Here is a 12,829-nt window from a genome sequence, read left to right on the forward strand (position 1 = left end):
TAATGTCAATAAATGTTCTGAATAAAACCACATTACCGAGACAAGAGTTCAATTACGCATAAAAAAACTACGAGAATTCCACATATGTTATCAAATCTTTTTTCATTCAAATCTTTATCTATTATTGGACGAACGTTATAGAACTAACCTTGATGCCTTCAAGGCTGGAAAATTCATTTACTGACTGTATCTACAATTTTTTTCATACATTTTCTCATTCTCTGAACAACTTTCAAAATCTCGCAGCGTTTTTAGATTATGCTCTAATATTCGCTCTATTATTTTCAATTATTATAGGTATAGCGAAACCTATCAACACTGATATTACTTTTCACTCCATAATTTGAATTATTTGTTTACTAGATAGGTGCTGACAGTATATTCGTTGTTGGTATCTGCAGTTTTGTAATAATGTTATATTATTAAATAAATATTTTTCGAAATTCCCCGGTATATATATATATATATATATATATATATATATATATATATATATATATATATATATATATATCAGGAATAATAATGACAGAAAATAGTGCTTTATACACTTTTGAGAACTGGCAACTCAACTTCCACCTCTGTCTAGCAAAATGATTAGGTAGCACCTTTAATTCTATTCAAGTAGTGTTGCGAAAATGAGAATGTACAAGCAAAGTGATTCAATATTTATTTAAAATTATCAGAAATCCTTAGAAAATTGCTGTTGGTATGTGAAGACACAAGTATGTCAATAATCAGTTCTCAACCCAGAACAAAAGCAAATGTGAAAAGCGATCTACAAGAATTTGTTGTACCGCACTCGGAGCTTGATGAGTCACGTGATACTAGAGATTAAATCTAGATATTTGAGTCCAACCTCAAGACCGGTAAATAAAGTCAGCACTGGGAAAAATGGTACAGAATAGAATAGAACGTCCGTCAAAAATCGTGACTGAAGAAAAGTTTAATCGATTTTTCTTAAATCCACGGATTAGTGAAGATAATCCTGCCAAAGCGGTTACTCTGCAAGAATTTTTGGCAAAAATAGCCTTTCAACGACACCTCACGTTTCCAATAGAACCGATATTGCCTCTTTCTTCATCATTCTCCAAGTTAAAATCACAAGAAGCTATGGTGGGGTAGAGGAGGTTCTTAAAACTTCTTTAAAACGGTCAAGACGTGCTCTAAGATCAGAAGATCACAGATAGAATTTTTTAATAGACATATGGGTAGAGCAGTAGGAATTGAAATGTAATGGTGAATACCTCATCCATTACACTGGACTTCACGATTTTTATTGCACAGTTGAAACAATTATTTTTATGATGGCAATACCTTCCAAATAATAGAAAAAGTTAATCGTTGGGCACTAATTTTAATGGTAGTTATTAAATTGGTCTGCTCTTATTAACATCAAAATTTCATAGCATGGTTTGTTTATTCTCTTATTTAGTTTGCTTTTTAATGATTGCGTTCTATGTAGATGATATTTTTTAACGACAATTTATACACGTTGCAGCTGCAAAATTTCTCCAGACCAGTTTTGCTATATTTGTGGAGAATTTATAGTGAAGTTAGAAACCAGATTATTCTCTGAAAATGTGAGAAAATCGTATTTCATGTATTTTGGTGTTGTTATCGAGGATCAGAGAAAACAATGGGCTCCCGATGTTTACTTTGGTATTCTACTATTCTATTCTAGTATTCTATATACTATATACAACCAGTTCTTCAGGTAGCTCCCAGGAGTCTGATGTCTACCGGCTCTACTTTGTTTGTAGAACTTTTGAGGCAAATTTGGCCGATAAGGTCCGACTTTTAATCGGGATCTTATACTATAAGTGCCTTTTGTGAAGCAAAAAACGCCCTTTTGTCTCCACTTTACATTATAATAAATTTTGACGAATGAAAAGATATCAGAACAATGGAAATTCAACACCAAAAGCGATGGGTTCCAATTATGATTAGTGAATAAGGTTGGTTTTTGAAGAGGTAGTCCTCAGTTATAGGAAAAAATGTGTTATGAATAAATAATTAGTTATATGATGGATTTACATCAGGTATACGAATAAAGTCGATACACAACGATAAAAAAATAATTTTTAAATAAATATTAAACATAATCGTACAACATGCGATTTTTTAATGTAACCAAAAATTTTACATTTATAGCTTTCTGGCAAGTTTCATTAAAAATAAAATTTTTTGCCACGCCCTCTAAATGGCTTCTTTTTGATAAAATAGCACTGTGAAATTTTTAAAGTTCTAATCGAACATAACACGATCTAAGCTATTTAAACGTTGGGGGCTGTATATCCAGGTTCTCGATTGTCTACTTCCGGATAAGCTTATGCTACAGAGTATACAAATGGTGATATCAAGTGTTTCTATTCGTATATCCTATAGGATAAGCTTTTCTCGAAGTAGACAATCTGTAGAGGGAAGAAAGAAGAGAAATACCTTGATCATATGTGCTTTTTGCAATTGATAATATTATTGGAACGTGTAACGAAAATTTGTGATCTTTTCGAAGAGATGAAAACATGTACTTAATACATTTACTCTGTCTTGAAAAGAACCATTTGATCGAAATCATTCCAAAAAGCTTGTGCAATGTTAAATAAAGATTTCCAGAATTGCGGACATTGCAGGTCCATTCAATGATTTGCATAATAATACATGAAGAAATGATATGAGAAATGTCGTTGTTGATTTCCTGGGGTCTTGTATGGAGCAAAAACAGGCAGATTATGAAGAAAACATCAATCAAATGATAGCAAATTCTATCTTGAAGGCTGCTTTAAAATTATTTTGAACTCTAGAGGTGACTAGTTTCATGTTTCTTAGTAATGTTTTATTGATGTGTTGAAGATAATAGTTTATTTGATTTTTCCATTATTTTATTTGTATCAGGTTTATTTAAGTGATACGAAAAAAAACTATCGTAAATATGTATGCAAAGTGATATTCTAATTGTGAATATAGGTGATATTTAGATTTTATCTTAAACAGGCATAACAATTAGTTTCTGTTAAAAAATCAAGAATATGTTTTAGTGTAAGCATGCATATTCTTCTGTATGTGACATATTTCCAATATTTTTCTAAATATTGTTCATAATGACGTGTAACATATCTCATGCGAATGTACTTAATCATGCAAATACATGAGCCTTTAGGTTAGCAGCACACTAAAATTTATAACCTGAACTAACCTGGGTATATCGTTATTGGAGCCATGTCAAACTGTGCACAGATCACTCAATATCAAAAGGATTCCTTGAATCTTGAAAACAAAAAAAAATATGAGAATCTAGTAGTTCAAAATGAATAACGGAGACTAAGTAATCACTATGAAAAGGGAAAATAAGAGGGTATGATCAATTTGGAATTTATCATATGTCATTTCGCTGTAAACTTGGTAAAGTTGAACTTTTCTTTACTTTATTCCGGTTTCTTGGTGTGATATAAAGTGACAAGCGATTATTGATATCAAACGTAATCAATACATTTTGTGTATGAGAAACGTGGGTTTTCCTAGGTAAAATTACAACCGCTGCAAATATTTTTACACCATCGATAATTTGTCAAACTTTATCTAATATATAAAAGATGAAATTGACGATTTGTATTTGAAACTGTATTTATATTTGTTTCTATTTAAAATCGTAGTAAAAAGTCTGTAGGGCTAGTCCATAGTCAAATAGGTCCCAGTGGTGCAAAAGGCACCTGTCGGTGTTTCAGCAGCTATGGTAAAGGAATGAGATCTCGTTTTTGCGGGTTTCTTCCAATTTTGTTCACAAGAGCTATCCACTTATTGCATCCGTTCTTGTGATTTGTGGGGGTAGTGCTGTTTTTGTTTGAAGATCTCTACTTAGTTGGTAATTTTCCAATTTTGGCTGATGTATTAATCGTTATTGCCAATTTTTATAGCGTCCAATAGTGATTTTCTGGATTAGTCGGATCCGTTCACGGTGAATTGCACTGAACAAAAAAGAGTTAAGCGAACTTGGTTAACTAGAATTAGATTTTGAAATCGGTGCATTTCTGTGTAAAAAATGAATTAACTTTTTCGATACTAATTCATACAAATCTACTTCACTGTTTTTACAGATTGTATATAAATAATATAAAATTTTATTAACATTTTCAATATCAATATAAACACCAAATTGAAGATTTGTTAATAATGTGATTTCACAATTATACAAAAGTTCAAAAGAATCAATTTTATTATTGCAAAAACAAACATTTAAATTATCTATTGGTCTTGTTTACTTCAGTATGTGCATTATGTTTTTCTTGCTAACTATCAGTTACTTTTATTAATTTAATACAAACGGTTTTTGATCTATCTACTTTCCATTTTCTATATGTTTCTGTCGGATTATGCTTCAATTTTTGTTTTCCGTACATTCCTAAATGAGAACCAACTAGTTGAAATCAAGTTTCTTGTTTAAAAGAAATATTTAGTTATTCATTAGTTCTTTAAATGTTATTACTGTTGATTCGGATTGATTCCTATAGTCCGGGAGGCACCGTTGCAAATCACATAATAATTTTACTCCGATTTATTCTAATTAGTGAAAAAAGTAAAATTAATTGTTTAGATACATCCAAAAAAAGAATAGCGATTCAGCAAGTTCAGCCAACGGGGATAGAGTTGTGAAAAAATTTTTATTGTGTTAAAAAAAATTCCAAAAATGTTTTTACGTCAATTAAAAATTTATCCAACTATTATTTACATAATGATAATTATTGAAACAATAGTCTGCAGGATTATATGTCACCAGACTACATAGGCCTGGAAAAAAAATTCACTTCATTTTATTTTACGTCAAATGAAATTTTGACAGATCATTATTTACGTTAAAAAATAAGGAAAAAAAAATCAGCGGATAGCCCGCCGGTGGAAAAATCGTCAGCAGGGCAGTTGAAAGCGCAAAACAGGTATTTAACTGTGGTGAAAAACAACCAAATAAATTATTCAGCTGAAAACTTTGTCCCTGACAAATATTCTGCTGACCCTTATTTTCATTCATTGTTTAAATAACTTCTATTATTAATTTCAAGCGGCCTAATATTAATTTAGTTATAAAAATATTCATTTCAATTACCACGATAATATGAGGGGTTTTTTAATGAACACAAAAAAGAATATTTTATATAGTTTCTGTGTAAGTCATTTCTGCACAGACTCGAACGAATTCTCATGTTTATTACCTGCGCATCTTTACTTACATTACCAGAGTCCTTACCTATGACCGTTAGGACTTCTAGGGATCCATTTTAGTACAAAATTGGGAGTTAACTAATATAAGCCTCATTCCCACTCCTTCAGTTGAGTCTTTGCTTTTGACGTGTTTACAAGTGAAACATTCGAAATGGCGAAAGAAATTAAACCGTTCTGTGTGTGTTCTGCTTAAAGAAAAATGACACTTTAAAATCGTTTTCACCTGATTCTTTAAAAAGGTATTTTAAATTTTCGAAAAAAATATAATTTGTCAATGAGTGAAACTAAAGTTCCCGAGGTGATAAACGAGTATCAAAAGTATCTCTTTAAGTGTTAAAAAGCATTCACTGCTTTACCGCCAAATCATAGACCAAATAATAGTATGTTATTTATATACTTTATATATTACTTTTTTTGTTTTATAAAAGAATATTCTCATTAAATACATATTTATATAAATAAATTTATCTTTAACTATGACACTATTTCTACGCCTATGGCGTTAGAAATTCCACTGACCTTGAAATACGGTCATTTTGGAACTTGCATGCATTCTTCTCTCCCTCAAACATTCTGACATAAAAAGAAGCAACAAAGACAACAACTGCCGAAAGAAAATGATAGATTGATGGTATTCATTACTACATCCCTGTTGCTTTTAAAATATTGAAAAATTCGCCGTCTTAAATAAAAGCTTTTTCAAATATTTATAAAATTGACACTTGTGATGTACAAGAAGTCCTCAAATCTATTGAAGAGTTTGTTTGTATGGTTTTAAGAGCATCAATGATGTAAATATAGCACGAGGTGCTACCTTCACGAAAATTTATAAAATGAATTTAAAAACAGATGTCTTCACATTCAAAAATACAGTTGATGGAGCAACATTTCCTCCGTGTAAATTGGAGCTACATCAACAAGTTTTACGCACAGCATATATAGCTCTCACCAACAGACTACGGATGGGAAGAAAAAGATAATAAATACCTACCTTTTCAAATGGTTCAATGGTGATCAACTTCCACCAAGTATCACCAACATTACAGGTATTCATAACTCTGTAGGCACTAACGACTTTTCATCAATTTCTATCAAAAATTAATTATTAACCGATAAAAAAAGCAACTGAAAACATCATTTTTTTTTCCTATTTTCAGATGACACTGAACCAGACGAACAAACTGTAAATGTACAAAATGAAGAAATTGAAAATACCAACAGAGAAGACGGCAGAGAAAATAAGGAAGAAGAAGAAGAAAGTGCACTTGATTCTTCCTATGACAGCAGTGAGGACACCGAATACGAATCAAAGACATCGAAAGGTTCTGATAATGATGAATAGGAAGTAAATGATTATTAAAGATTCTTATAATGTAATTAGTTATACTATTATTGACGAAAAATTAAATAAAATGAATGTGATTTCGAAAGAATTTTTTTTGTTTTAAAACAATTATAGAAAATTTATTATATTCGAGTGACGCAGAATTGCATACAATAAATGAAAAATTGCAAAGCAATTGGTATTATTGGAATAATAGTTTTTTTGACAATATATTGAATGAAAAAAGGGTCAGCAGAATATTGTCAGGGATACAGTTTTTAGCAAGAAGAATAATAGTATGTGGAGTATAGGTACGCTAAAAGTGAAAATAAAAAGGAATATTTTCATAACTAAATTAATATCAGCCCGCTTGAAATTAATAATAGAAGTTATTTAAACAATATATTGAATGAAAATAAGGGTCAGCAGAATATTGATCAGGGATAAAGTTTTCAGTTGAATAATTTATTTGGTTGTTTTTCACCACAGTTAAATACCTGTTTTGCGATTTCAATTACCCTGCTGACGATTTTTCCACCGGCGGACTATCTGCTGATTTTTTTTCCTTATTTTTTTAACGTAAATAATGATCTGTCAAAATTTCATTTGACGTAAAATACAATGAAGTGAATTTTTTATTTTCCAGGCCTATGTAGTCTGCTGACATATTATCCACTATTATCAATCCTGCTGACTATTGTTTTTAGAGGTGTAGATATTAAATAAAGTGCTACACAAGTGAGAATACCAGTAACCGATAGCTATTACCGAGTAGTCTTTTGGTATAAATGCCTGTTGCGACTCAAACGACTCAGTACAACTATAACATTGACTGAAATAAGGGCTTCTTTTTGTTTCACACGAAAATTAGCGAATGTGGCATATTAGAGTAACGAAATTTATTGAAAGAATTATATGGCTGTGAACATTTATCGTTTACACATTTTTAAAATCAATCATTTCCACCTGGGTCGTTTCTCCACGGATGATACTTTCGTAAATATCGGTAATGTGATTTGATCTGTATTGATATTGATAAGTATTTATGTGTAAACTATAGAAATTAATAAAGAATTAATAAACAGGGTAAATTTTCGTTTATGTATCTATTAAAAATTAGTTTCTAGGTTCATATGATTTAACATCATTAGATATACGGTTATTCCAAGTCGTAGAACTAAGCTAACAAGTCCGCAATCGCTTATACGTTGAAACAAGGAAGAAATTCAACGCCAATATCGAGAAAGAGCAGTTCGAATAATTATAGAGAATTTGTTTTTCAAAATATTCTCCATTACGTAACATGTAATTTGAATGCATCAACAGCTTTTTTAGGTGTAGAAAAACGTGAACAATAGCAATTTATTTTTGATCTGCGGAAATAGGAAGAAATCATTGGTTGCCAAATTGGCGGATGACCCATAAATTCGATGTTTTGACTGTTCAAAAACGTTTTTTGTTTGAACTGAGGTGGGAAGAGCTCGCAATGTCGTGGTGGAGAAAGATTCATTTTCTGTGATTGGTTTCTCTGACTTCTGGCGAACAAATCCTGATGTACCATTCAGAATTGACCGTACTATGGTACTCTTAGGCCGTTTTCACACCAAACGAATCCGAATCAATCTGGATCACTCCGAATCAAGTTGAATCTGATTCGTCATCTCCACTCTTTCACACCAGCTGAATCAACCTGAATCTATAAAAATCCTTTCATCCGTCATAAATCGCACTATTTTCTTTAACTTTTAAAATTAATAACTCCACGTCCATCTCGTATGGTTGTTGATTCAAGACTGACCGGACGAGGAATCTGACAGGTTGAATCAAGTGCGACCTCGAATCTAACCTGATTGAACCAGATTCGTCCGGTCTGAAGGCGGGAAAAGAGTCCCTTCACATTTAAACGGAGCGCTCGAAGCCGAATCTTGGTCAATCAGATTCAAATTGATTCGGAGTGATTCTGATTCGTTTGGTGTGAAAGGGCCCTTATGGAACGGTGCCAGCATGTCCAGTAATTATGAAGAAACAAGCGACTATTAGCTTCGAAGTGCTTGGTTCGCGAAAAAATTTTGTTGGATTTAGCTCGTTTTGAAAGACCCATACAGTCGATTGTTATTTTGTTTCGGGTTCATATGCATACAAATAATACAAGCTAGAATACGAATCAAATCTATAATACTTTCTTTGAATGAAATGGCAGCTTTACAAGTCTTTCGCAAGACACAAATTAGAATTAGAACGTAAATGAGCTCGTTAATATACATCCTTTATTATTTGAGTAAAAATGCGTAATGGGAGTGTTACGAAAAATGTGACCAGAACCATCAATTCAAGCAATATTTTTCTCTCTCAGAAACATGGTTATATGACGATGAAAATTAACAATCCAATATTTTCATTGTCTTACGAAATTTAAGTGCAATAATATAAGATCAGGAGGAGTGGAAGTTATCAAAAATCAAATGATGTCGTGAATATAGTAGCATAACCTTTTTATTGCGATGTCTTCGTGAAATCGATGCTGGTCAATCGGAAAAAGTTTTATAGAAAAGACTTATGATTTAAATTCAAGTAGGGTCTGAAGAATGTTGGCAGGAGATATTTCATTATTAATTTGGTATCTGAAGAAGGACAACTCTTCGTAAACTTTCTCTAAGATCAAGAACTCCAAAAGTTTTATATCAGTCGAGTGGTCTAAGGCACATACTTGCATAGTAAATCTTTTCAGTGGTCAATTTTTTTATGGTGTGAAAATAGAGTAAGTGTACTTAAAATTTTAAATACCATAACAAATAACATGTCTTACTTAAACATCAAAAATACTTCTCTATCGTGATTCTATTTCTAACGCCGCCGCATAAACTTTTCACGACTGCGCACATCGATAAAATCTGGATGTGCTATTCTTACCTTGCACGCACTATATCCAGTAGACTAGATTAAATTTAGACATAATACGTACATTGCGACCTGAGAGATCGATATGTCCCTGCATGAGCAGTATAAAGGTGTGGGTCTAAGTTTATCAGAAAAGGTTTCGATTTGAGGCGCCACTGGATATCTTAAATATTAAAAAGAAATCATGATTTACCCTGAACAGACAAAACCCAGAAAACCATTCAGTTATATAATCGATATTAAGATGTTAGAACACTAAAGTTTTAGATCGGAGAATATCTGTTGGATAAGGATAAATAATATTCAAGTTTAAGCAAACAAACAAAGTGATTTATTCCATTTTGGACAATAGAATATGATTGATAAAAAAAACAATTATTGGACAAATTCCTTTAAGCTTTAATAAGCTAAAATTAGCTTGTCTAATAATCACCTAAGAAACGATTTCAAAATTCCAAAATAGTAATAATATTACTAAACCTTTTTGAAATGAGTAAAGAAATTGCAAAGTAACTTTAGAGTTAAAATCCCTAGGCTTCAATGACCATCGAGTTGAATTAACAGTATTTTTCAAATAAAATAAGAAAGGAATATTTCCACGCGCATGAACTGAGCTCAATTCAAGAGTAGTTGAATGCTAGCAAATATAAAAGGGGAGGTGTTTAATATTTCCATTCTCTCATGTTTTTATTAAAGTGGCATTGTTCCGTGAGACTCTCATGCCTGTATATTTTTTACTTCCAGAATCAATAATATATTTTCACAAGTATGAGTTAATTCCGGGAAAGTATAGAAAAATTCCTATGGAGTATAACTTAAAATCAGGGATTCAACATGTACTTTCATTCCCCAAATTACAAAGAATTCTATTTTTACTAATATTGTTCACAAAAGTAATTATTCAAAATTTACTTACGTCAAATGCAAATCCTATTTAAATGTCTGCATCTATTTGTTAATTAAAACTAACCAATGATACCTCGTTTTTGGTGAATATATAACAAAATTGATAACAATAAAAGGTCAGTTGTAAACTTTTCTATATCACGAATATTTATGATGATCAAGAATTTAATTGATAAGGTTATTTCCTAATTTGTAAATTTCTATTTTCAACGTAAATCATAACAGATAAAGTGCCTCAAAATAGCATCTAATATTTAATTTTAGACTTATTTTGATAGTGTTTTGTATTCGGATGCATCTAATTCTATCTACTGCTGCCAATTCCTATCTATCATAAAAGGAAAGCTCGACTTGAAACAATATTAAAGCTTTTAGAACAATAGTGTTGACACTGTTTACTATAAAACAAAAATTTTTTAACCTCTAATTGTAGTAAATTTTTTCTTATTGCTTATTATCGAAAATGAACAAAACCTTTCCAAAACTAGATTTCTCGATGCGCCGCTGCTCCTACTGCCATTAAAAGAGCCTCAGCCAGGACTTTCGCAATCGAAGGGCTTAACCAGAAATTTCTAACAGGAAACGGCTCAAATGATGTGATACATTAATAATATTAGTTGAAAATTAATTAGATTTGTATATTTGAAGTGGTTGGTACAATTTATCTAGTAATGCTAAGTATTTAGTCTGGTGGGCAAGAGTAACTAAAGGAAAATAATTATTTAGAGCAACAAATGACTTAATATATATCTCTACAGGTAAGCCAACCTACAGATTTTAATAAACCTTATCGACTTCGGAATCATTAAAGTAATTGACATCAAAATATACACTGCCGAAAGTTCCCTAGAGTTCCCTAAAGTTAAGCACCCTTTTTTTATTAAACTACACAAATTAACTGGGAATTATTTCGAAATTATTTAAATCCTGGTGGTTTGAATATAGAATTAGCGGTTGGAAAAAACACAGGAGGCAATCTGGTTTACCCCGTTAGACTACATGAATACTAAACTGAAAAAAGATCTACATTCATTTTAATCAATAAAAACACAAATTAAAAAGAAAAATGTCAGAAAACAAAAACTGTAGTAAAAAAAAACTGATGCAATAAAATAACAAGATTGCTAAAAGAACTAGAACTTAAATTTAAAATTACGGGTAAAAGTAATAAATTCGGTGATTATGCATAATCACCAAGAATTTGGTAAATATGATAAATTATTTCATATTTATCAAATTTAACGGTAAGTTTATAAAACCCCCAACTCGTAATGAAGAATTTAACGAAAGTTCTTTCAGTTTACGCGGCTTGGCTGCTTGGTAAATGATTTTAGAAGTAGTTCTAATTTCTTTGCATATAGACGGTCTTCGCTACCACCTCGTAAAAAAGAAAACATTGAATAATAGTTGGCATCCTTGAGCGTATTAATTCCAAATTACTTAATATTATGGATACTAAGGAAACAAACAGTGGTTAGGTTAGGTAGTATCTACAAAAAAACCTGTACTTTATTCTACTGGCCCAATAAGCAGGGTTCGTTAATTTTAATCTGATGTTAAATCTGACCATCCATCAGTGTTGAAAATGATCTTATACTTATAAAAGGCATAGCTTCTGGCATGGATTTCCCTCCAATTATATTTTATGATGTTGTTGAGGATCTGTATTACTTTTACAGATATAAAGTAATCGTCGGTGTTGCAGGTTTTCTGCGGTTTCCCTGCAACCTGGTGAACCGGATCTCCTGCCAAATGGCCGACGACAGGGAATAATGCAGCCGCAGCTGTACCCGCCTGCCCCCTTTTAAATTTGATGTAAACAAAATTTTCTAAAAACCAAAATTTCTGCCCGAGAAGAGACATTTTTACTTACAAGCTTCATTTTAGTTATTTTCTGACCAAAATCTCCCTTCAGAAATAGTTAGGCAAACACAACCGCACGCAACTACCACAGAGGTAGTGCTCTGTGGTAGCTGCAGAGAAGATATTCCTATATCAGGGCCTATTCCAATCAACCCCCTCTTTACAAAAATCCTCCTTATCTATCTTATCTATCTATCTTAGATATAAAGTAATGAATAACTATAAATTTGAAGACGATTTAAATAAAAAAAATCACAAACACTGCCAATAAGTCATGATACCACATTTACTATTACGACTTGGATATTTCACAAATTTTGTGGTGATTATGATGTGCAAATGTAAAAAACTTTGTAATTCTGAAACAGTCTAATATGTCTAATGTTAATGTTAATGCAAATAAATGACTCTTTCCCATAGAATATGGATTTGGTTTGTTTCTACAAAATAACCCAAATTTATCACATTACGAGTTGGGAATTTTATAAATTAACCGGTGAATTTGTTAAATATGATAAGTTATTTCATATTTTTATTTATCATATTTAACAAATTCAGTGGTCATTTTAACTGTAACATATACACCGCAATTCATGAATTGAGGATTGTCATAATAAATGAGCA

The 12,829-nt window shown here is 31.5% G+C and overlaps 1 protein-coding gene across 7 annotated transcripts in view; it reads right to left on the minus strand.

Annotated features, from left to right (window-relative positions):
• Positions 1–12,829, minus strand: part of LOC130452815 (protein phosphatase 1 regulatory subunit 3B) — a 107,468-nt gene that overhangs the window by 37,331 nt on the left and 57,308 nt on the right. For 2 of the 7 annotated variants that reach the window (XM_056792295.1, XM_056792278.1), the window contains one exon: positions 3,197–3,267. The exons of 4 other annotated variants lie outside the window; for them this stretch is intronic. The gene's annotated coding sequence lies outside the window, so the exon portion shown is untranslated. Of the gene's footprint in view, positions 1–3,196; positions 3,268–10,352; positions 10,392–12,829 lie in introns of those variants that run through there. One more of the 7 variants, XM_056792320.1, reaches the window with a different exon arrangement.

This window comes from Diorhabda sublineata, chromosome 1 (genome assembly GCF_026230105.1).
Source record: "Diorhabda sublineata isolate icDioSubl1.1 chromosome 1, icDioSubl1.1, whole genome shotgun sequence".
NCBI lineage: Eukaryota > Metazoa > Arthropoda > Insecta > Coleoptera > Chrysomelidae > Diorhabda > Diorhabda sublineata.